This window comes from Chelonia mydas, chromosome 6 (assembly GCF_015237465.2).
Source record: "Chelonia mydas isolate rCheMyd1 chromosome 6, rCheMyd1.pri.v2, whole genome shotgun sequence".
Classification (NCBI taxonomy): Eukaryota; Metazoa; Chordata; order Testudines; family Cheloniidae; genus Chelonia; species Chelonia mydas.
In genome coordinates this window covers 93,724,678-93,750,666 of record NC_051246.2, presented here as the reverse complement: position 1 = coordinate 93,750,666, position 25,989 = coordinate 93,724,678, and the positions used below count along the sequence as shown (strand labels likewise).

Sequence of the window (25,989 nt, the reverse complement as noted above, 5' to 3'; positions counted from 1 at the left end):
TCGGGCATTATACAAGGTGGACAGGTCCAACGAGAACCCTGCAAATGATGGCTAACACAAGCAGCAAAGACTCAGGGCAGCAGCTGCACCTAGCTACCTGAAGTGAAAGAAGTCATCGAGAAAGAGTCAGTGGCTCAGGTCACACAGCGTGAAGCCAGTACTGGTAAACCATGAAAAAAGGTTTGCATTACTGCACCTCTGTCTCATCCCAGTGGGACGAAGTATTCTTTGGGACAGTCGTTCGCTCTTGCTTCTGATCAACATGAAAAGCTTAGCGCTCAGCGCCAGGGTTAAAGCCCCTGCCCTACTCTGCAATGATTTCTCTAACATCTCCTAGAATGAGTGCTGTTGCAATCAGACAATGCCCCGGTATCACCAAGAGTGGCAGCATGGCACCCCTAAAGGGCAGCAACCTGATTTCCCAACCCAACAAGGCTTATTGCCTTGACACCCTGAAAGTAGTGCTCCAACACCCATTATCCCATCCTGACTGAGTTAATCTGGCCCCACGTGCCTCCCAAGCACAATCTCTGTGGTACTCTAGAGCAGCAATCCAGCACTTTGTCACCATTTCTGGTACTTCCTCTGGTAATTATGGCTAGAAAGTGCTTCTTTTTGCACTGTCATGTACAGACCTGTCCCCAAGCCCTCTATAAATACACACAGGTTACCCCATGGAGCATTCCCTCCAGATCACATACTCTGCAGGGACACATGTGGTCTGTGTGTGCAGAGTCTCCCCTAGTAGCCAGTGACACTGAGTTAGTCTGATGAATCAATCTACTAAGCATTCTGGACCCCACCATTCTAGACACAGGGAGCCTGGGGCCCATGGCTGGACTGTTCCCGATCTAATTTATCTTAAATGTGTCCGTCACTGTGGTATCTGATCCATGTTAGTGTTTGCTGAGTGGGGGAGGGAGATGAAAGAAGGGGACAGATGCAACAAATGTCCGATATTATTTTTTAACGACAACAAATGTGTTTTATTTTTATGATGATTTATTAATGTGTTTCATAATAAATGTATACACTGGCCTGAGGCTCCCTCTTGCATTAATGGGTGCCACAACACTTGCAGCTCGGGGGCTGATAGCTCCTCTTATGCAAATGACTCGAGAGACTTCCTGCCATGCAAACAGTTTATCATTTAGGGCACTGTGTAGGTTTAGATCAGAATACTATGCTGTGGCCCAGCTAGCTCTGTAGTGCTGCTCCAGCCCCCCCAAATATATCAACTCCCCACAAAGTGCAGTCAAGAATATGTCCTTTGAGACCCATGTTCCAATTTTGGGGATAGTTACCACGCCCTCCTCCGCTCCAAATTCACAGAACACACACACACTTCTGGCCTTGTGATATTGTATAAGCTATCACAACGTACGGACTTACCTACCAAGAGCTGAACTCGGGGTTGTGTGTTTCCCCAGGAAGCATTACTACAACAACAACAACAACAACGCTTGGTGCTTATGTAGCATCTTCTATCCAGGGATCTCAAAGTACTTTTCAAAGGGAGGTAAGTATCAATATCCCCATTTAACAGATAGGGAAACAGGCACAGAGAGGTGAAGGCATTTGCTCAATGTCACACAGGGAGGCTGTGACAAAGGCAGAAATAGATCCCAGGAGCTGAACCATTGGTTCTAACCACTAAACTGTCCTGCTGCACTCACTAGCATCCCAAAGCACGGCATTTATTTGCCTGCAGCTCTCCCACCCTGCTGTAAGTGCTTGTGATGCATCAGATGTTGCCAGGACAACATGGAATCCCGAGATAAGTAAAGGAGGGATCATCAATGCCACCTTAAAATGTAGGTGTACGGAGAGTTTTTAAGTTTGCACCAATTTGGTTACAGAGTCACAATCTTAAAACTTTTTTAAAAAATCTTTGCAGTTCAGCTTTAAGCCAACAGGGGGTGGGAGAGGCCCTAGAATAGGGCACCATTCTCCAGCTATTCAAGAGAAACTAAACAGAGCTGTGTGAGACTGAGTATTTTTATCATTAGCCAGAAACCTGGGACAAGTTTCCAAACCTTTTAAACTCAGCCTATGCTGAGTTAGGGAATGAGCGGGGGAGGTCAGGGTGGAAACATCTGCGTCTTAGGCAAACTACAGAGGAGTCCAAACCAAAATGCCAAGTCTCAACACCCCCAAGCCCTGATCCCTAAAACTCCAATACAGACATAGGTCTGTGTTTCCCCACAATTCAGGCTTTTCAGATTTACTGCCCCAGTGAGGCCCTTTAATTGAGACAGGCCCAAACTGTGATGTTCAGTTCTAGATTTAAACTTCCCCTGAGTTTGTTAGAGTCAGTCGTCAGTCTGCCAGTCCGGACTCCTCTGTGATTCTGAATATCATTTTCAGCTCTGTTTGTACACCTGCCTAAAAAGAACCTCAGGTGGAAATAGGACCAAGACTCCTGGACCTGGTGCCCAGTCAGCCCTCAGATCTCTAGCTCGTTCTGGAATGAAGATTGGGTGCATTGAGGATGTCACCCCCATCCCCTCTGACAGCACTCGCAGAAAGGGTGGTTGCCGGGGTCGTCGTCTGTAAACCGTGGCTGGCTTTGTTTCATCATTAAATCTCTCAACGAAAAAAAAAAAGAACCTCGCTGAGTTGCATCTCACTCAACTGCAACACTTCAGTGCAATCACTGAAGTGCAGAGTCATTCCCACTCTGTTAAGTATTCACCCACAGTGGAACAGTCATTGGAGGAAGAGAGTGAGAGTGGCTCTATAGTCCAGTGGTTAGGGCATGCACCTGGGAAACCCTGAGTCCCGTCCTCCTGCTCCAATCACTCTTTCATTATTTATTTGCAGTGGAACAGCTTCAACAGGAGAGACTGAGGGAGCCTCACATCAGAATATCCTATAGCTCAGAGGTCATAGCACTCAAAGATGGGAGACCCTTCTTCAAATTGTTTCTCCCCCTCTGGCAGAGTTGAACCGAGGTCTCCCACATCCCAGGTCAGCGTTCTAACCACTAAACTAAAAGATGAAAGATCAGTAGTGACGCCACCGGCTGGATTTTTAAATGAGACCTCATCCAGTAGGTGGCCTCTCAGCACACCTGCCATATCAGGCCCCTCAAGCAAGATAGACATCAGAATGCCTATCTTCCTCCCCACCCCCACTCATGAATCGCTCTAAGGCTTAGGTGGGAGCTAGACATCTGAACACCTAGAGGGAGACAGCGGTGGACATGCTCAGAGACAGAAACACAGGTATCTAGGAAACTTATAACCTCAAAATTTAGGAGCCAAGAGAGTTTAAGCACCTACAGTGTTCATCAAGAGTTTTGTGGATCACTGAGGAGCCTAAACCCAAGACTTTGGTGCCAAAATACCTTAGTGGATCTGGGCCTTATAGCCCAGGTTAAGACAAGAGCAGGAGGAGATAACAGGACAGGGATTGGTGTGGGAAGGACCAGGGCAAAGAAGATCCATGCGTACACATGGATTTGAAAAGCTATAGCACTACCGTAAGGGTCTGAACCTGGTAGGTGTTCAACATCCTCTGCTATCACTGATTTCATAACAGGTGGCTAGTACCTTGCAGGATCAGGCCCTATGTCTGGACTTTCACCCCATGCATCATCTATTCCTGACCTGTATTGTGCGACTCTGATCTAGAGGACAAGGCTCCAGAGAAAGGATCAGGTCTCCCCCGTGTATCATACAGAGAGCTAATCATAGCAGTGGCACTTAATGAATAACCACCACCATCACCAGATTCCATTATTAATTTAGGACCTTAAAGAGCATATTTCTATAAAGCATTTCAATTCCATTTCATCTATATAATCTTCCTGTTCTGGTTGTTCTTCCCTTCCACACTTCTGGCTCTGCCGTCAACAGAAAGGAAGGAATCAGGGTTTCCAACACCACTTCCACCAAGGTAATAGATGTGATAGACTCAGGCTTACCGCTGACTCTGCTATTGATTAAAATTTATCAGGAGATGCCATGGAAAGGCTGCAAGAGGCTTCAACCAACAAAAAAAAGAATGTAAAATGTATTTCATTCCCAGAAGTGTATTACAAAAGATGGAAGGTCAATTATTCCAGTAATTTACAGCCAGTCTCAACAACTTGGCTGGATTAGAGTGTGTAATGCAATAAGGGAGTTCTCTCTCCCCCAATTCTTCTTTAGTGGCAGGGTTGGACGTCAGGAGTGGCAGCACCAACACAGGGCACCTAGATCTGTGACTCAGAAACCAGCAGGGTTAGGGTGATCTCAGGAGCTGGAGGCTTGGTGGGCACTGGGCAATGGGGAGGGGCTAGGAACTAATTTGGTTTGGGGGTGCTTGTCAGAGTCATGGGGTCTGGGTTCAGAAGGATTTGGCAGCAATAAAGTGGGTTGATTTGGGGAAACTGCTCACTCCTGATTATTTAAATGGGTGTAAATGGTGGCGTCTCCTGTAACTTGAAGTCTTTAAATCATGATTTGAGGACTTCAGTAACTCAGCCAGAGGTTATAGGTCTTTCCCAGGAGTGGGTGGCTGAGGTTCTGTGGCCTACAATGTGCAGGAGGTCAGACTAGATGATCATGATGGTCCCTTCTGGCCTTAATGTCTATAAATCTTCCTGCTCCCCTGAACACACTGGCCTTTTAGCCTCTACAACACTGTGCTTCTTCCCATGAGACCTCACACCCTTCTTCTGTAACTGAGCACCCTCTTGTATATATTATAATGATGAGGCAGGATCCTCCAGCCTCTGTGTAGGTCCTTGGCATAGCATTTCTTAACTGACTTAGATGTGCGGAGTGGAACTTAGAGTGCCCTGATGCAGTATTGTGTTTTGGCACCCACTGGGATATGAAGTGCCCAGTTAACATTGCAAGGAGCAGTATTAACTCAATTCAGGGGAAGGGGACTTTGAGGGGCTTGGGGCACTCAGATATCTCAGTAATGGGCACAGTATAAGCTAGAGGGATAGATATGTAACCCACACCCACTCTGTGCGATATTCTGGTTCCCTTCTCATGGTGGCTGAGCCACAGGGCGATAAGCCAGCTACAACATTAGCTAACAGAGCTGGGTCTTCCAGCCCAGGCAGTTAATGCTGATGGTTTCAGATCCAGAGGGCCCAGGATCAATTCCTCCAAGGGGCATCGTATTACAGATTGATACCTAAAGCAAGCCTGCTGGACTGGGGTAGGTCAGCCAGTGGCCAATTACACTGAAAACCTGGTGTAATACCAATTGCAGTGTAACTGGCCTGGATGTCAGTGAGACAGGGAGGGAGCCCATGGTCTAGAGAGAAAAGCGGGCATCTTAGATGGTTCTGGGAAACTCCCACTGTGCATGTTATCCAGGATTCAGCACATGCATAGGAAACCGCAGCCTCATCTCGCTTCCAGATATGACTCAGCTGGCAACAGAAAGTCACAACATTTCTTCTCTAATGGGACAACTTTTCTGTATGCAGATACTGGGCCGAATCCTGAGGTCCTTACGCATTTCCACTGCCTCCTTCCTTAGGCCAACCTCCCTTAATTTCAGTGGCTAATGACTCCTGTGGGAGTGTGCCTGAGGAGGGGCTAGGGAATTTGGCCTATTGATAATGCTATGGTTTCTTTCTAAAGTGCTTAGCTACGGCACTATCCCAAGCCTTTCCCAACTAAACCAGAAGAGCTAAAAAGACTGACACTACACAAGTTTAGGAAGCAGCAAGAGTTGAACTTATAGTGAAACAAGAAATCAAACCACCCCATCATGTCAAAGGCTCTTCAACCTGAAAGGATATTGAAGCTCCTTTGAAAGGGAGCTCAGTAGCTCTAGTCATCCTCAAGCCAAGAGGAGAGGAATTCCACAGTTCCTGGGCTTTAGGGGCAAACACATGGACTACGCATGGGCCCAAACTGCAAGTCTTAGCTCTATGACAGCCTGAACTGAAACTCTGGTTATGGACACTTGAGAGAGGATGGAATTAGATCTAAGGGCTGGACTCAAAATTTGGATCTGGGTCCAAACTTTCCAATAATGTGGCGTGTTTGGAGCTAGGCCCATCTCTAATATACAGTACCTTTTCTGCCTGAGAAGCTTCCGGCTCTAACATACTCATCTGCTTGGACCTCAGAAAGAACACTAGCAGGTAGAGAGAGAGGGAGCACAGTCTGTTAATTAGAGCAGTGGCCTAGATGTCAGGACTTCTTGGTTATCTTCCCAGCTCTGCCCCTAACTCGGTGTTTGATCTTTGGCACTTCCCAATTTGTAAATTGGAGACAACACCCACCACTGTAAAGTTGTTTGAAATCCTTGGATGACAGGTGCTGTAGATTATGAGAACATACATTCAGCCCCTCCCCCTGGGGGGCTACATACACCTGTCAGGTACCCGACTATACACTCAATGGGGTCTATCAGATTGAGGGTTTTCTGCATATCCCTTCCCCTCATTGCCTGAAGTCAAGTAGCATTCACAGGACTCATTTTATTTCCTGAACTATAACGGAAATAAGAACCACAAACTTCCTCTGATTCTAGAGCAGGATTATGTTTTATTTCAAACTGTTTTGCTAATATGATACTTTGAGCTTCCATTCTCTGGGATTCCCTAAACCCCTCTTCAATCTCTGGCACTTTGAGAGGAGCAGGAAGGGTTAAAAGCCCACCCTGGTGTTTTCTGATGGAGGCCACTCAACCATGACCCTGGCCAAGTGGCAGAGGCACAGGGAGTAGATTATCAATAACTCATCCTCCGCCCCCCTTTCCCCCCAGCCTGTTCTCCCTATAGGACGTCAATGAGCTGGAAAATGAAAGGAATAAAGCAGGTTTAAGAGACTAATAATTAGGTCACAGCTGATCCCAGTTCAGATCAGCTGACAGACGGTGCTTACAATGCACAAGCCACCGTGCTAGCTGCCAAGGTCCATAGCTTTAGGACAGCCTTTCCCCTCATACTTTGCCTCTTCTGCTCCCATCTCCCCCCCCCCCCCCCCCATCAAATCTACAATTACAGCTACAAATCCACCATGTTTCAGTCTTGTTTCCTAAGGATTTAAAATGCATTGGTGACTCTAATCTCAGATTGTTGTCTGTTGTCCTCCTTAAACATCTTAAATCTCATTCTCCTCCATCTTGCCCCCATGCCATGCCAGCACAACAGTCTCATTACTGCTCCCATTCTATCCCGTTCCTTTCCCCCTCCTCACAAACCCCATGCCACCCCCCTCGCAAACCTAATCGTGATGTTTGCTTGTTTTAGCTTTGGTAATCCTGTTGTCTCGCAAATCTCCTTGCCATAATCCTGCCTTTGTCTGTCAATACAATTTGTTTGCTGTGGGGAAGGAGAGAGGCAAAACATGCCTGGAAAAAAGATGAAACCTTTGTTGCCGGTCTCTGGGCCTTTGCTGAGCACATTTTTGAGCACAGCACCATTGTCTACTTCTCTTCACATCCAAGTGGGGTACAGCCCCCAAGATTAAGAATTCGTGGATTAAACCAAACATTGTAGCTGCTGCTAAATGACCAGAGCTGGACTAAGTACATGCAATGCACACTTACATACACTAGGCGGAGCTCAGGTGAGGGGAGAGGGAGAGAGAGAGGAAGACAGAAAGGGCTTAACCCCCCGCCTGCCCCTCCCCCCCCCCCCCCCCGCTGCCTTGGAAATTCTGTTGTCATTTATCTGTGCAAAGCAGGTGTAAAAGGCTACCAGATCAAAATAGCTTGACAGGTGTAAATGACAAGGTGAAAAGCAAGGGGAAAACAAGAACCAAGTTGCTCAGACACTGTGGGGGTAATGACAGGACACAGACAGACAGACAGATGGTTGGTGGTGAGATGCAAACCCACCGCTAGACAAGGGTTGCTCACTCAACTGCCATGACTCACCCCTCCAACAGAGCCTGCAATGACTCAGTTCTCGTTCTAACACGCTCCAGCCTTGTCCGTTCCCTACTCTGACCCGCTCCAGCCCTGCATCTGCCTCCTGACCGCAACCCAGCTTCAACCCTTGGCCTGCATATGGACCCCGACTACGATACGGATTGGCTTGCCTATGGACTCTGACCTCGGTTCTGACCCATGGCCTGTCCTCGAACCCCAGTTTCAGCACTACCCTCAGCCTGGTACTGACCCTACATTTAGCTTCGATCTCTACTCTAGACACCAGGCCTGACTGCTTGGAACCAGAGCCTGTCAGGTAGAAGCAGTTACAATGGTGTGTGCATATAAACCATCCAGTTTAGTCAGATTAATTCCTCCTTACTTCAGTCAAAACACAATATGGACCCAAAAGCTCAAAGCAAAACGCCATTTCAGTAGCGAAGGGTTCATATGAAAACAAAGACTGAAGTTCAAGTGATTTGGATGCAAAACACATAGACAGTGAGGCCGTGGTCTCAGAAAAATGACTGCTGGATCTCATAGCACGTCTTGATACTAGAATGTGTTTCGATTTGCAACAAATCATGAAACCAGGTGAGCATCATGTGGGTTGGGTTTTATTTGCTAAGATGTTTCAACAGGCTTAGTATGGAGTGACCTGCTCCTGAGGCTGGGCAAACTGGATAGGGAAAAATGAGATAGATATTCTCCCCCCTGCCAAAGTTCTATGCCTTTCTATGAGTGAACCGAAAGCAAAACTTCAAGGAGGATCTGAAACATTCCATTAACTCCCCCTCCTCTGAAACAACTCTGCATTTCAGGACTCCTGCTGGGACATGAGGTGCCAAAATCCTGGATTCAAAACAATCACCATCATTATATAATGGGCCAAACCCAAGCCCGAGACCCAAGCACTTGGGGAGAAACATTCAGAGCACGTGTAGATCAAATTGCAGTCACTGTTCATTCCACTTTCCTTTTGTTTGAGACCTTGTTCTTTAATTCCCTTTTGTCTGGTTTTCCCAAGCATGAGCATGACACCTTGAAATGCATCCTGGGTAGTGTTATGGAAATTATCAGCTAGGCAAATAGTACTTGTTGCTGCTGCTGCTTTAACTGTTGCCTACACTAGAGAGGTTAAGAGACTGAATAGGACACAAATAAATTAGCCACGAGGTTCTGATTATCATAGATTTTACAAGAAAAAAAACCCCAGAATCCATGAGCTAAAGAAACCATCAAAGACCAACAAGAAGCGTAAGACACCTCCACATCTTCTCAAGCAACAAATGTGCAGAGCTGAGAAGAGGGGAAGAGAACCCCTGACAAACCACAACAAATACAAGGTACTGCTAGAATGGGCAAGGAATCCTATGGAGATGTTTCCAAAGGGACACTGACATGGGCTGAAGCGGCCATTCCTGTTCTACCACTTCAAGGCTGGAGGTTGGTGGCTGAATGTCTGGAATTTCATGGAGGGTCAGGGTGGGAGGTTAAGGGGGAGGAATTGGCATGGAGCCCAAAGGCTGTATTTGGGACACAACGATTGAAGTTATATTAACCCGTATATCATCTCTTCCCCCAGTGACTGTAATGTTTGGGCAACATTCAGCAGACTAGCAGAACCAGGAGCCCAGCATCCACCAGTTCCTATTTCAGCCTCATCTCGCAGTTGGGAATGTATTGGATTTTAGCTTCCTCAAGTTGTGGCTCTCCTCCCCAGCATACACACCTCACTTCTTTCCCCCTAGTAGGGCATTCCAGCTCCAGATTTGGATTAATATATAGGTTTTACACTTCCACTGATATCTCAGGAAGCCATGAGGGCCATGGTTAAGGCAGTCTTTATCAGAGATAGTGCTGTATGATCTTTACCCCTGCCTTCCTCCATCCCCCTGCCAGTTCTGGATTCCTGGAACTTATCGCTAGGGCCCTACCAAATTCATGGCCATGAAAAATGTGTCACAGACCATGAAATCTGGTGTCCCCCTTTGAAATCTAGTCTTTTGTGTGCTTTTACCTTCTACTATACAGATTTCACAGTGGGGAGAACAGCGTTTCTCAAATTGGGGGTCCTGACCCAAAAGGGAGTTGCAGGGAGGTCACGAGATTATTTTGGGGGGGGGGGGGGGGGGGTCATGATATTGCCATCCTTACTTTTGCACTGCCTTCAGAGCTGGGTGGCTGGAGAGCAGCAGCTGTTGTCCAGGCACCCAGCCCTGAAGGCAGCACCCCGTGAGCCACAGCACAAAAGTAAGCGTGGCAATACCATACCATGCCCTCCTTACTTCTGCGCTACTGCCTTTAGAGCTGGGTGTCTGGAGGGTGGTGCCTGCTGCCTGAGGGTCCAGCTCTGCAGGCAGCAGCCTGGAAGTAAGGGTGGCAATATCGTACCATGCCATCCTTACTTCTGCGCTGCTGCTGGTGACAGCTCTACCTTCAGAGCTGGGCTCCCGGCCAGCAGTCACTGCACTCTAGCTGCACAGCTCTGATGGCAGTGCAGCCGCCAGCAGCAGCGCAGAAGTAAGGGTAGCAAACGCAACCCCCCCTCCCCCCCCCACATAATAACTGTACGACCCTCCACAACTCCTTTTTGGGTCAGGACCCCTACAATTACAACACAGTGAAATCATGAAATTTATGATATTTAAAATCCTATGACTGTGAAACTGGCCAAAATGGACCATGAATTTGGTAGGGCCCTACTTATCACGGTACAGGAGAATATATTACATCGGATTACATTTCTTGGCAGTCATCACCTAAAGAGAAGTATCACACTGGGGCCTGTTGCACCTGTGGAAGTAAACAGAGCACAGGCTGTCTCCTGTCACATCATAACACTTAGCACTTTATCCTTTTCAAAGTGCTGTGGAGAGATTAACTAATCCTCACACCGCCCCTGAGAGGTCAGTCAATAGCATTATCCCAATTTTTCAGATGGGGAAATGGAGGCACAGAGTGGGGAGTCAGTGGCAGAGCTGGAATAAGAATCACATATAGAAGGAGGCAAGATCACCTTGAAAGAATTAGGACCGGTCTACACTACCGCAGTAAGTTATGCTACTTACATGAATAACGTAACTGAAGTCAACATAGTTTAGGGCGATTTACCGTGGTGTCTACACCATGCTGTGTTGATGGGAGACACTCTCCCACTGATTGAACTTACTCTTCTCAGGGAGGTGGACTACCAGAGTCGATGGGAGAGGTCTCTGCCATCGACTTAGCAGGTCTTCACCAGACCCACTAAATTGACACCGCTGCATCAATTGCAGCAGTGCCAATCTACTGGTAAGTGCAGACATGGCCTTAGAAACCCTCTGCACATGTAGGTTTTAACCAATACCATTTACAACTGGTGGAGTTTCTCACCAAAGAGGACTGTGCTTCAGTACAAGAAATACCAACCCCCTGCATGCAAGGCAGAGAGAAAGGAAGGCTCTCTCACTGGATGAACTGCTGACATGAAATGAGATCCCACTATGTGTAGTAAGAATGGCCCTGCTGTCTGATCAAGAGGGCCGTGTGTGCAGTGGCCCCAGGAGACACCATTTATTAAAGCGTCAGCATTCCCCTTGCTGGGTGACATAGAAGCTGCACTGCAGGACACCGCGATCTATCAGGTGGCTTGTTTTCACAAGGAAGCAGCTTGTAGTCTAATATTTATTTAACATCTGGCTCCCTGAGATCAACTTGCAGACAACACACTCCTTTATGGAAGAGTCGTGGAACTGCACTACTAATCTCCTGCCCCCGCTGCTTACAACCCGTGCTCTTTCATGCCCTGCAGAGGACTCCTGGGGCTAAGGAAAGGAGCTCAGTAAATTGTGAGATTTGTTGAACCTCAGCCTCCCTTGCCTCCCCAATTCAGATTTCTACCACCCTGTGGGAGAGTTGGGAGTTCATTACTCCCTCCGTGTTTCCTCCAAAAGAAACAAGACAACAGTGGGTAGGTCATGAGATGGGAAGGGCTGTGGGGCACCCTTTATTATAAGGTGGTAATGACCCCTCTGGGCCCCTACTGTATCTTCCTGGCCTATATTAAAGAAAGGACGAAAGCTAGCAAGGTTTGGTTCTGGGGTCACCCTGCAGATATTGATCTAGTGACATAAAACACACCTGAGGAGACAAGCTGATTAGGAGCTTCTGGACTGAATCCTACACATGCTGTACATATAGTTTTTAAGTACGATTTCAGAGACAAACTAGTTTGACCCTGCAGCTCCCAGAACACAGCTTTTCCCTTTGCAGCTAACTGCCTGTTCTAGTCCAAATCAAAACCTGGAATGAACTACAGCGACTCAGCTGCTAAACTCAGTACTCTACACTACATCCCTCCCTCCTCCTGTCCCTGCAAACTTTAAACAACCAGTAATTATTAAATTCACCACTTTGAAATATTTCCATCTTATAAATAAAATACAACAATGAGAATAAATGAAGCAATGTCAAAAGTTTGATTGATCGATCAACACATCCACAAAAACAGTCACTTACATCACACAATCCTTCAAATGCACTGGAGGTTGATATCTACTTCTTTTCAGGTAGTGATGACTTTCTGCCTCTGGAGAGCAGGGGGTTGGACTCACTCACTTGCCTGGGTTCAGTCTCTGTAAGTTATCATCTTGCAGCATGGGAATATAAGGAGGGCTATGAAATGGTTTGATGTGAGATACATTTCAAGTGACTTTATGGGATCTTCTCTGAGCAGTGACTATCATGCTTTTGACCACTGTGATCTTGTAAGGCTCAGGATAGAAGGGCATAGAGTTTGTCTAGAGGCTGAAAGTTTGACCAGAGCTACATCTCCCATGTTGAAAGAGGTGGTCTTGGTCCACCTGTGCTGGGCGCACATCTTTTCATGACGCGCTTCGTTTCATTGTCATGTTGATGTAGAGGTTCATCACCTGCTTTTAGCTCAACTTGTGGCAATTTTGTTCTTAGCTGTCTGCCAAACAAAACCGTTGCTGCCACCGTGCCAGTTTAATAGTAGGGAGTGGTTCAGTAATTATGGAGGAAACAAAATAGCTCCTGTTTCATGTCCAATCCACCAGCTGCAGCAATTCATAGTGCTTTCTTGAGCGTTTGCATAAACCTCTCAACTTCTCCATTGGCTTGCAGCCAGCACTGAGTAAATGTACGATGTTTGAAATTAAGTTAATCTGCAAACGGAGCCCTGAAAGGAAGTACCACTGTCAGTTTTAACTGCAGATATGCCATAAACTGACAAATCTTGCCTATCTTGGTTATAACAGTGCTGGCAGAAGTAGTGCTGACCATTTTAACTTCTGGGTAATGAGAAGTCATCCATAACAACCAGTAAAAGCATCTGATGAAGTGGGTTCTAGCCCATGGAAGCTTATGCCCAAATAAATTTGTTAGTCTCTAAGGTGCCACAAGGACTCCTCATTTTTTTGCTGATACAGACTAACACGGCTACCACTCTGAAACCTGTCAACCAGTAAATGGTTTTCCATTAGTGAGATCACAAAAATCCATCCTAACATCTGTCCATGGGGATGTGGACAGAGGAGACAGTTGTAGTGGAGGAATATGGTTTTCCAGAACTGCTGCCTGGCATAGTCTACAAGACTTAATGCAAGTTTCAGGAAGACTATCAATCCCAGGGAACCAGACTTCATCCTTTGAGCAAGGATTTTGTTTTTATCAGGCCCTGGTGACCTTCATGAACCAAAATCATGTGATCCCACAACAAATGCACAGCAACAAGTCTTATATCTCAGAGTAGGAGGTCTTCATCCATGACAACAAGTTCATCTTTAAACAGGCAAATAATTGTAGCTTGTGTTTCAGAAATCAAATGTTATAGGCTACGTAGAAGTTCTTTCCATTGACAACTTCAAAAGGTTTTGATGACCATTTGGAGATATGTCAGACTCTGCAATTGTTACTATTTGTTGTAATGAGAGAGCTTTAGGAATGGTGTGGAAGAAGAGGAGGTTTACATGTGTTTCTGCTTTCTCTGTGATTGTTAGCTGTTTTGGGAACAGGGTGCTTTGTTATCCACCAAGGTTATTCTTTTCAGGTCAATAGACAACTTTGTAGCCATAATCTTGCAGCTTGAACATCCACCATTCAATGCAAGATGGTGGGCAAAAAGATTATTGAATACAGGTTCAAGAAGTTTGTGATCTGTTAGAATCATGAAGTGACATCTGTAAATGTACAAATGAAAAATGGGAAGATCCCCATGCTAGAGCAAAAGCTCCTCTTTCTCTCTAAAAAGAGTATTGTTGTTCAATGAGTGAAAGCTTTTCTGGCATAAGCAATGGTGTAAATTTGACCATACTGGTCAACCTGTGTGAGGACTGCTACTAATTCAACAGAGATGGCATCTATTAAAAGTTCAGTTCTCTTACTGGAATCAAAATAGGACATCACTAAATAACTGGCAAGGGATTTCTTAGTTCTTCAAATGCATTTTGATGTTCATTTGACCAAATCCATATTTGATCTTTCCAGGTTACATCTCTCAGAATAAATCTGCCACATTGATTGGCAAGCCCTAGCAGGCTATGAACTTCAATGGGGTTCATGGGCACAGTGGCACTATGAATCTCCTTCACTTTCTTAGGATCCTCTCAGACACCATCTTTGGAGAATGTGTACGCATAGAGCTGGCTCTAGGTTTTTTGCCCCCCCAAGCTCCAAGAGCATAACTGCCCAAGGGAAAAAAAAAAGGGTGGCCGGAATGCTGCCCCTGGAATTGTGCCACCCCAAGCATGTGCTTTGCTGGTGCCTAGAACCGGTCCTGTGTATGCAAAAAAAATCAAAACAAAAAACACTAATGTGGGTTTGATACTCATATTTGTCTGGGTTTAACAGACAAATTAGTCAGGGATTGGTCCTGCTTTGAGCAGGGGGTTGGACTAAATGACCTGCTGAGGTCCCTTCCAACCCTGATATTCTATGATTCTATGAAGTTTCTGCTTCTGCAAGCACTCAAAAACAGCTGCTAGTCAAGTGTCGTGCTCTTCAGATGTGGTGTCAAAAACAAATATGCCATCACTCACATTAAAAATGCCAGGGATTCCAGCTAGTACCTCATGTATGGTGTTCTTAAATATTTCTACAGCTGAAGAAATGCCATAACTGAGTCATTTATAGCACTAAAGACTTACATGTTGTGAGGATTGTTATGTACCTTGACTCAGGGAGCAGCTCAAGCTGATGGCATCTTGCTGTGAGGTCAAGCTTAGATAACAACTTTGCTCCATTCAGATTTGCAATATTCTCATTTACAGTGGAGTGATGTGTTGCTCATGTTTCCATATCCATGGAAATTTGGATTTTGACTAGTTGCTTTGGTTTCCAAGCCACTATTATTGGGGAAACCCATGGTGTGGGGCCACATATGGAAGTTCTTCCACCAGCTTTCTGACTTGGAAAGCAATGTGTCTGCACGGTAGAGCTACAGGCTGAAACATGTCATCAAAGTGAAATTTTATTTGCTGTCCCTTCAACTTTCCTATTCCTTTGAACATGTCCTCATGAGACTGGAGGAGCTGATTTAGCCAGCTAGGCTGTACCATTTGGATCATCTGAATCAGTCCTAGTGCACTTGCTCTGGCATAACTAATCAGTGTATCTGTGCCCATTAGTCATTGTGTACATCGGACAGGTAACAGACCTGTCCTTAAATACAAAATGAGTTGAGAATATACCCCACATTGTCAGTGAGTCTGGATTTCCACAGGCATATACTTTTACTTTTGTTGGTTTTAAAGCCATTTCTGTGGCATGGCATCATACACACTTTGATCCATCACATTCACTGATGCACCAGTGTCAATTAAAATTTCAGTCTTGTACCCTGGTGTGACGATGTGGCATCATGATTGAACAATGTGCTCAGAAGACTTTGTTCTTTTGGGGAATACTGTGAAGACATAGGAGCTGTCATGTTCTGAGATTTTGGCTTGAAGCAAGTTCACTTGATTCTTGACGTCTTTGTTAGAAGTTTCTCAACACCCGTATATCGTTTTAAAGTAAGATCCCACACACCACTGATTTACTCCTGCATCTCAAAGAACACAGCATGCAGCTTCCATATTGGTATCTAACAATCCTCTCTAGTCCAAACCAACAGCCAGAATGGACTACAGTGGCCCAGCTGCTATTCTCAGTTCCCTAAAAGACTGGCACAGATCACTGAATGGATTCTCCACACGCTGCCTCCTGCCTTAGCCAGCAGAGCCCAGGTGCAGTCTACTGAACCTTAACTCCTTTCAGTAGCATAGCAGAGTGAGTCTGTCACTTTGCACAGTCTGACATAACAGCAGAAGAATAAAGGTAACTTGTATCTCCGGATCTCCATTCATCCTAATGGATCCGAAGGTATTTTGCAAATTATACAAAAAACTTTCCCCACAACTGAAATGCAGCCAGATCAAGGGTGGAACATAGTAGGAACTCAACAGCATTATGCAAGCGTTTAGGGCAGGAAGTGACAAAGAATCCTGTATCCAATTGAAAATGGAGGGGACATTTAGGGAGGGAGAATTTGATTAAATAGAATGGAATTCTTGCTATGACATTGGAGCTAATTCCCTGACTCTTGCAAAAAGTGCCATGAGCTCTTTAACGGTTAAGACCTCAGTTTTACATCTGATCTGAAAGCCAGAACCTCCAGCAACACAGTGCTGCCTAACGCCATGAGGAATTTTGCACGTGCTAACTGATCAGACCTCAAACTCAGAGATGCATTTTATCTGGCCTCCAAACAAAACATGGCCCTTAATTTTAGGACATTAGCTATAAGCAATCTAAGTTTTGTGCTCACATGGCACTTCCGCAAATGTTGTACCATCTGCTGTACCAATCCAGGGCATGCGCAGGAATTTACATTTGACCGCTTTTAGAGGGGCATATTCTGTGCCCCCACCACAGCCCTGGGGCCAGAGGAGCTGTCAGTTCCCACTGTGGCCCCAGAGGAGTTCTGTGCCCCCACTGATTATTGGGGGGCATGCCCCTGCTTGCCCCCCCTTATGCACACCCCTGTACCAATGTCAGCTTGTGGTGTTGTATTACAGTTGCTAACATTTTTGACTATAACAAATCTCCCCTATACCATACAGTTCCCAACTGTAGAGTATAAAATACAAGACAGTGAAACCCTGCAAAAACGTACAGTAGGAAGCTGATGCAGGTTCATTGCTGGATTACACTCTGACTTAAGCAGGACATGTTTCCCCAAGGAAGTATGCTTAACAGTTGGATTCCACAAACCTGATTTGAGCCAGTGATACTTACTGGCATTGACCACTGCTTAATAGAGACGTTAATTCTGCTTAAGTGGGACAAGATGGTTTTATTAAGGCAACTTAGCTGAGAGCCAGTGCTATGGCACTTTAGCATAAGACCTCAGCAGGCTTCTGTTAGTTGAGTTTAATTGGGACAAGAGGGTATTCACACGTATCGACTCTACTGTTTTGTACACAGAGCTAAGCCCTGAGAGCTGCTGCTTACAACTCACACTGAAGTCAATGGGAGTCACAGGTTGATAGCACTTGCTGAACAGCTGTCAGGAGCTGACTCCATATGTATGCAATTAGGGCCGGATTCTATTTCACAGCAGTCGGTGGAAGTTGTACCATTCACTTTAATAGGAGTTAGATCCAGTCTCCAACATTTGTTCCTCATTTGGAGATGGTTAAGGAAAAGGCTAGAACAAAGCAACTCAAAATGCTTTTGAGATTGCCTCTCAATTTGGATTTTGGCCTGCATCTACTCTCATTGGTTGATAATCTCCTACCAAGGGACAAAAATCAAGTGTCCATGCTGATTCCTTTAGATCTCTCAGCTGCCTGTAACATTACTGACTATGGGGTTTGCTGGCAAACCTGCAGACTCTAGCGAGAGGATATGGCATGGCTCACATGGTTCTATTCTTTCATATTTGGGAGATCCCAGAGGCTGTTTTGGAGTAAATGGACATCTACCCCATAGTAAACCTCATGCACGTTTATGTTCTGTCTCCCCACAGCTGACCATGAAGCTGCTGGTGGAGATGCTGAGTTGATGTGTTGTGATACCATCTGTTCCCATCTTCAAAATTCCAGACAACAATGGAAATAACAGGCCCTGTGTGTGCCTGAGACAGGGGGAGGATGGCAAGGAAAGAGTTAAAGCAGACTAAAGCAGGATGAGACCCAATACAGAGACAATGTCTCGCAGTTCGTTTCTCTACCATTTCTTCTGCACTAATTCACAATCATTATAATGTCAGGACAAGCTTCCATATGCTTCATTTAATGACATTAATTAATTTCACACACTTCTGTTTTCTTTAAAAAGCAAGTAATGAAAAAACATTCCATTCTCCGCAAGAAAGAATACAGGTCGGCTATCGGAATTCAGCTTTCTTTTATGGGAAGAAAGGGAAAAAAGCTAATTGGTGCATCCGCTGGACCATGTCAGCCTCTCTCGCCTCCTTCACCTTACCTCCCACCCTCCACCCAAACTCAGGTCTCCTAACCACCCTTGTGCCCTCCGCCCTGCATCCAGCTGTCTGACAAGCCAGTTCTTTCCACATGAAAAAGAAATAACTGGCTAGGGAAACGTCTGGGGCACCTATCTCCCTGTCCAAATAATGAATCCATTAACAGCACAGAGGAAAGGAATAAATGCATTAAGGGGCTTAGCAGATAACAGAGAGAGAAGAGAAGCACAGCCTGTACGTTCCTGTTCTCTGGTGCTCAGACAGTTTAACCCACAGCTGCAGCACCAGAAAAACAAAAAGGAAAGAAAAGAAAATACCAGCTAATTGATCCCACTTTACAATTCTCTTTTATTTTTTCATGGGAAAACCAGTTTTGCTCCTTGCTTCTGTCTGACTTTTGCCATCTTCTATGCCAACTATTGTACTACTTTGTGGCTGTATTATTTATGATCTATTATTTAGACAAGTTTGGCCCGATTGTCAGAGGTGTTGAGTACCCAGTTTCAGTTTAAACTGAAGTCAATGAGAATGAAGAGTGCTCAGGGCCCTTGAAAAAAAAATCAAACCCAAACTGGGCACTCAAGATCACTGGCCACTTTTAGCCCAGGGCCAGTAAGTCTGTTGCAGGGCTAGGAATAGAACTCAGGAGTCCTAACGCTGACATCAGATTTATCTTCAAGACTATCCTCTCTCTGAGTTGTCCTCCATGCCCTGCACCTTACATGTTATTTAATAATGGTTTATGATTTAAATCAGAGTAATGTCCGTAGGAGGCAATCTGTCAAAATTACATTGTGGGTCTCCAGATTTATTCCTCCAACTCATAACTGATCAGTTTACAAGCTAAACCAAGGATTCTTTAACTACCAGCTAATGCAAGCACAGGCTAAGATCTGAAAACCCAACTAAGTTGCTTCTTAGTTATCAGGAACACAGCGGACATGGGAATTGGAACATAACCAGTGTTATGGCATATACAAACCCCACGCTGGGCCCGAGCAGGGTAAAAGGCAATATCTGGTCCAGGTAGCCCTGCTGAGCATATGCAAATTAGATGTGCGGGTTAAAAGGAGCTCAGAAGCCCAGGCAAAGGATGGTGGACAGGGTGCAGAAGAGATGAATCCTGCTCCAGGAAGCTAGACAGAAGGTTGAGCCTGAGAGCGGACCACTGAGTGGGTAAGGCCCACAGGCAGTACCTTCTCCAACCCTTTGAGAACCAGCAGGTCTTGCAGGGTCCTGCCCATTTGGACTCTTGTTAAGTGATTGCCTGTTTGGACTATATGAGTCATGCCTCAAACTGAAGGGACACAGATAGGAAGTAGTCCAAGGCAGTCTCTCTGCAGGGAGGATCCTTCTGGTGTTGCTTGCCACAGACATCTGGGTTAGACCAGGTGCAGAGGGAAGGCCTGATTCCCATATCACACCCCTTTAAGGGTCAAGGCCCAGATGCAAATGCAGGCCAGAAGATTCCCAGCTTAGGATCAGGAACCAGGCACCTCTACTCTCCTGACAGAAAGGCAAAGGACCCAAGGTCAGGTGCGATATTGCTAAGTCTCCACCCTCCAAGCACCCTAATACAGGCAGATAGTGGTTAAATATGGACCAGATGGGTTGAGCAAATTGAGTCTCAAAGTCACTTGAGTATTTCCAGGAGGGTGGAGGGAAAAAAAAATCAGGAGAGTGGAGCTTGGATCATTAAATCCATTTGATCCTGCTTTTGCCTGCTATAGATGCCTAAGGAAAAACAGACTCTAGTTGGCTGGTCTGTAGATCCGGGGAGGCGGGGTGTCCATAGATCCACGGGGGGTCCATAGAACCAGTGCTATGGAAAACTTGCTTGTTGTTTGCTAAATAAGTGCTGATAGCGCGGATGGAATACGGGGACCAAAACAGTGAGGGTGCCACGTAGACTGAACTTCCCCACGACTCCTAGAAGTCACCCCTCTAGGGTCGAGGCTGAAGCACACTGGCACCAGCCTTGAACCACGCTACCAGACTATATCCATCCATCCCATGCGTAAATAGAGAATGTCAGACTCCCAGTCTGTCAATCTGTGCCTCTTCCCAGGGGTCTCGAGGATTGTGAGGCACCTTACTATCGCCTGCCTGCTCTGTGAGAAAGTCTTGTCTGTGCCTACTGTGGTTCAGCTCTCCGTACTCACCAGCCTCTGGCAACACAAGCACTGCCTTCCAGATTTCCACAGGCTCTGCCTGCACAGGTCAGTGACAGGCACACACCAGCCCCCACCTGCTCCCAGTCCTGTGAGTGTCCCTCTGGCATGCTCAGCCCCTGGTGCACTGAACACTGATAACTTAAATCTGCTATTCCCAAAGGAATAATACGCACCATCTTCTAAGATTCAATTCAAGATCACCACTCTACTTAATGCACTGCACTTAAGTGTGTGTGCGTGTATATTAGTGAAAACAAGAATAAGTTTATCAAAGAACAAAGATTGGCGTAATAGAAGGAAGAATATTGGAAACAAATGGTTACATATAAAACAAAATCAGAACATGCTTTTTAGAGGCTAACTTAACTCACAAGGTGCTCCTCTCTCTCTTACAAGATAGCTCACCCCAAGTCCTTTTCCCAGCATTTACAACCAGTTTGGCTGAGATCCCTTCTGATCAGATCAAGCCCACTGGTGGCTTGTCCTCACAGAATGAAGGAATAATGGGGGATCATCTGCACACTAGATCCAGTTCCAAAAGTTCATTGTCTTACCCCTAACCAAGATAACCCTGGCTGTTTGTTTTTCCTGCAGCCCCTGCAATCTATTAATTAGCATTTTGCTCAGATTGTAAATGGGCATGCTTTGTGAACCATACAGTACTGAATTTGCTCATGATCTGCCAGAGAGAGAAATGTCTCTCCCTGCTGTCTGACAAGAGTATGCAGATCACCTTTTGGTGACCTGCTATAACTTAGACGTAGACAACACACTTTTTAGTGTATACATAACTTCACATATTTTCCATACATATATCTCACAATGAATATGATGACCAGTGTGACAGAGGCTTCATTAGAGATTTTAGACAACATTCTTTGGTGGACTAGTGTGTAGTGATCAGACCCAGGGGATCCCTGTAACCTTCATATACCCCTGTGTCTCTACCAGCTAGCATCAAGAGATCGCTGGGTCATACAATCCAATATCTTTCCCCAGTGCTAAGCTCACTGCGAAAACCCCTGCAATCAAATAGCAATGATGGAGGTGGAGAAGAGATCCAGAGAAGCAACATGGCTGCCAAAAGGAAGGTGAGCAGTAGTGGTTTTCAGGGTTACAATGGGAAACAAGTCCGGTATCTGTGGCAATGAGCGGGGCAGAAGTTCTGCCAGTACAGGGACTTTGAGAGCTACTGAAAACTCCCCCTCCTGCTGAGCTAGCAGAAAGGAAAACTCTCTCTCTCTCTCTCTCTCTCCTTGCCCTTTTACTCCCACTTTCTCTGCCCTCCCTCCCTATCACAATTTCTCTCCCCGTTGCTGTTCCTCTGTCCTTCCCCTCCTCCAACTTTCTCCCCCTTTGTGTCTTTTCCCTCTACCCGGTCTCTCACTCTCTCTCATAAAAAGATTGTCCTTGTTTTTCTCCTTTATTTACTTTCCAGAGAGAGAATGACAGCAGTGGCACCTGCTTTGCACGCTGCGGCTCATTCTCTTCACTTCATTTTCCTCTCAGCTCAGGCTTGGCAGTTCCACCTCAGCGCTGCTCTCTAGAGACTCTCACAGCAAGGAGCAGCTTTGACTTTCGCCTCTTAAACTTTGATAAGTTAAGCAAGAACAAGGGAGGGCAGTGGGCAGCTGCTGGAAGAGGAAAAAATGTATAACACCAACTCCAGTCAGCCATTTTGAAGGTCATATCACATGGGCTTTCCCTTTTGTCTGCAATTGGAGAATGCCATGCCTGAACCATCACAGGAATTGCAATGAGATTGAGTCCGGGAAATAATCCTCCCCTGTCAAGGTTCCTTCCCCACTCCGAACTCTAGGGTAGAGATGTGGGGACCTGCATGAAAAACCCCCTAAGCTTATTTTTACCAGCTTAGGTTAAAACTTCCCCAAGATACAAACTATTTTACCTTTTGCCCCTGGACTTTATTGCTGCCACCACCAAGCCTCTAACAAATATATAACAGGGAAAGAGCCCGCTTGGAAACGTCTTTCCCCCCAAAATCCTCCCAAACCCTACACCACCTTCCTGGGGATGGCTTGATAAAAATCCTCACCAATTTGCATAGGTGAACACAGACCCAAACTCTTGGATCTTAAGAACAATGAAAAAGCAATCAGGTTCTTAAAAGAAGAATTTTAATTCAAGAAAAAGTAAAAGAATCACCTCTGTAAAATCAGGATGGTAAATACCTTACAGGGTAATCAGATTCAAAACATAGAGAATCCCTCTAGGCAAAACCTTAAGTTACAAAAAGACACAAAAACAGGAATATCCATTCCATTCAGCACAGCTTATTTTCTCAGCCATTTAAACAAAACAGAATCTAACGCATATCTAACTAGATTGCTTATTAGCCCTTTAAAGGAGTTCTGACCTGCATTCCTGCTCTGGTCCCGGCAAAAGCAACACACAGACCAAGAGAACCTTTGTTTCTCCCTGCCTCCAGCTTTGAAAGTATCTTGTCTCCTCATTGGTCATTTTGGTCAGGTGCCAGCGAGGTTATCCTAGCTTCTTAACCCTTTACAGGTGAAAGGGTTTTTCCTCTGGCCAGGAGGGATTTAAAGGTGTTTACCCTTCCCTTTATATTTATGACATCCCCAAATATGACTTTTCCTTTAAAAAGAGTTGCAAGGGAATGAATAACTGCAGCAAGCAGAAAACATGAGGGGAGAATAATGGCCAAGGCCCCTCAGCCAACATTAGTGCCATCAGATCAGCAGTGAGAATGAGAGAAGGGGAAAGACAGCCAGCTAGACAGTACATTTCTAATAGTTACCACCTCATGATGCTAGAGAAACAATAAAGGATCCAGAGTGGCAAGGGAGGGGATCCTGCTGAATCATGACTTTACCTTCCCAGGAACTTTACCACCTCTGCCTGCCATCCTCACCTGTTCCAAAAAGGTGCCCTAAAAATGCCCTCCCTATACATGTAACAGTGATGACAGACCCGGATGCGACAGTGGGGGCAAGGAACACAAGGTTAGCAACTGCATTTCTGCATAATGGCTTATTTCCCCTCATTGCTGTTCATAGCAGGGATGGATTAATTAGCCCAAATAATAATCATGGTGCCAGTGAGCTATATTATTTCTTGATTACTCAGAGCTTTATTTTTAAAAAGGCCCAAACCTTCAACCATCAATCTACCTGAGCACACAGCTAGTCCATGTAGGCACATATTCCTAGCTCTGTCAACCCTCGGCTTCTCTCCACTGCCTCTAATGGCACATTACACCCACTTCTTGTGTCCTGTCTTGACTTCCCTGGGAACTGTGGATGGCCAACACCTCTGAAAAATCAGGCCCAATGTGCGTGAAGTGGAGCATCAAAACCAGATGCAAAATCAAAAGTCATTTTTGGAAATGTGGGCCTAAGACCTGCCCCAGATGACATAGCGAGTCAGCAGAACCAGTGTTAGAGCTCATGATGCCCAACTGCGTGTTCACAATGCTAGACTATGCTTACTCTATTATTAGAGCAGAGACTATTAATCTCTTATGTTTCTATATCCCCTGTCACCACAAAAGGTTCCAAAAAGTGCTTTGTGGACTACATACAGATGTCACCTCATCCTCTGTAACACAGCCACTTCGGGGATGGCACATAAACGCTGCCCGAGAGTTTTGGACAGGAAGTGAAGAATGCAGTATCCAATGGAAAGTGCAGGGAGGAGGGATCTATTGTGGGAAAATATTAGTTCTTCTTTTGGAATTTGGCCTGGACAATGGGGCTTACACCTCTGTGGTAGCTCAGGGGATATTTCATTGATCAGATCTTCTGTTTTACTTCTCATCCAAAACACAACCATAGCAGCACATCATTAACTCCTAACACAATGCTGGATTACTGGTAAAATTATGTGAACTAGTTGTACCACCTACCGAATCACCAGTACCACTTGCTGCCACACCATTCTTTCTCTCTGAAGATCTCCCTCCAGGTAGTGACCAAAACACATTGTTGCTTAACTGCAAAGACCTAACAAGATCACAGCCATAAACCAGATTACGTCTTTGTACTTGTCCAGCACCCCAAACCTATCAAGTTGAGTGAATCTTGTGGTGAGGCTTTGCTTACCAAATGTGGCAGCTGGGTCATCTTAGCCAGATAAAATAAAAACAAGAGAGGTAAGAGATAAAGGATGAGAGAGGAAGAGAAAAAGAGCTAAACAGTGTGCAACCCAAGCTTGCAAATGATCACGGACGAAGGACAGTCTCAAACAAAGAGTAATTCAACCATATCGAACACCTTTTCTCCTAATCAGACAAGAACACACTGGCTGGCTGGGGAGAAGGCATGCAGCCAGCTCAGGGAGAGCACAAGGTTAAATACTGCCAGTCAAGGAGCTAGAAGTGCTTGGACACTTTGACCAGCTGCAGGAAGGCAGGTTGTATATGCAGAAAGGAGGGTGAGTTTTATATTATTTTACATCCCCTACCTATTATCCCAGGCCTGGGTTTCTTCCATCACCTCCGCTCAGCGCAGTCCTTTCACTTTTTTGACATACACTAATCCTGATTCGCACACTGATCTCAGGAGTGAAAACTGGAGGACTAATCCCACTCACCTTTTAGACTCCTGGGATGAAATCCTAGCCTCCCATGAACTCAATGGGAGTTTTACCACTGACTTCAATAAAGTTAGGATTTCACCCTCAGGATTTAGCTCCCTGTAGGGAGGCATAGTTGGGCCTGCATGTCCAGCTGTGGTAACTGAATGGCCATTTTTTAGCATGAAAATCTGAATACTGGGCTTAAAATTTTTAATTTAAAAGAGAAATCCCCCCAACCCTATTATTTAACATCATGTCTGTTCTTCATTAAAGGTGCTGAAAGGGAAAACGCGGCTGAAATGCATATATTTTGATTGTAATCTCTGCCTCAGTATGATACAATGCAAACTGAGTCCTGTGCATCACATTTTCTAATCTATCATTTGCTTAGTATCATTTACTGAGCATTTTGCAACACTTTATCTCAATTTTTTCCTGGGGTTCATTTCAGATTTTTGTAGAAGTTGAAAAATCATACTCAATTGCGTATTCAGGCAAGTCAACATACCTTATCAGCTGCAACGTCAGTGCAGTCTGTTTGTTGGTGGTGGGGGGGCTTTTTAAATGAAAATGTCTACGGAAATTGATGGGGATTGCAGGGGGAGCTTACCTGCTCCATAAATTCATAACTAGTTTGAAGACGAATCAAAAATTGCAGGTGCTGCTCTCAAGCAATGCTCCGAACGTTCTGGTACAAATTCACAGCTGTTAAAAATTAGATTTCAGTGGAGCTGCATCCACTTACACTAGCAGAGAGTTTGGGCCTCAGGGTTGTCTATCAAATGTAGTCAGATCATAGTACTAGTTTGATCTGAACCAGAGGGGAAGAACATATATCTGTTGTTAATCAAGGATCCTATGGGGATGTGAAACAGGGACACGGTATGGCTGTTTAAATCCAAGCAATCCAATAGGTTTGGTGCATTTATTTCTTTGCATTCAGTGTCTTATGTG

The 25,989-nt window shown here is 45.4% G+C and overlaps 1 protein-coding gene and 1 long non-coding RNA gene across 30 annotated transcripts in view; both read right to left on the bottom strand.

Moving 5' to 3' along the window:
* The window catches only part of NRXN3 (neurexin 3), a 1,375,103-nt gene that overhangs the window by 1,120,316 nt on the left and 228,798 nt on the right, over positions 1–25,989 (bottom strand). The gene's annotated exons all lie outside the window — the stretch shown is intronic.
* On the bottom strand, positions 2,406–22,452 carry LOC122466128. Its single transcript, XR_006291427.1, has 5 exons — positions 22,443–22,452; positions 10,951–10,958; positions 5,633–5,640; positions 4,199–4,204; positions 2,406–2,567 (listed from the first exon to the last, which is right to left on the bottom strand). It is a non-coding gene; the product is annotated as an uncharacterized LOC122466128 (long non-coding RNA).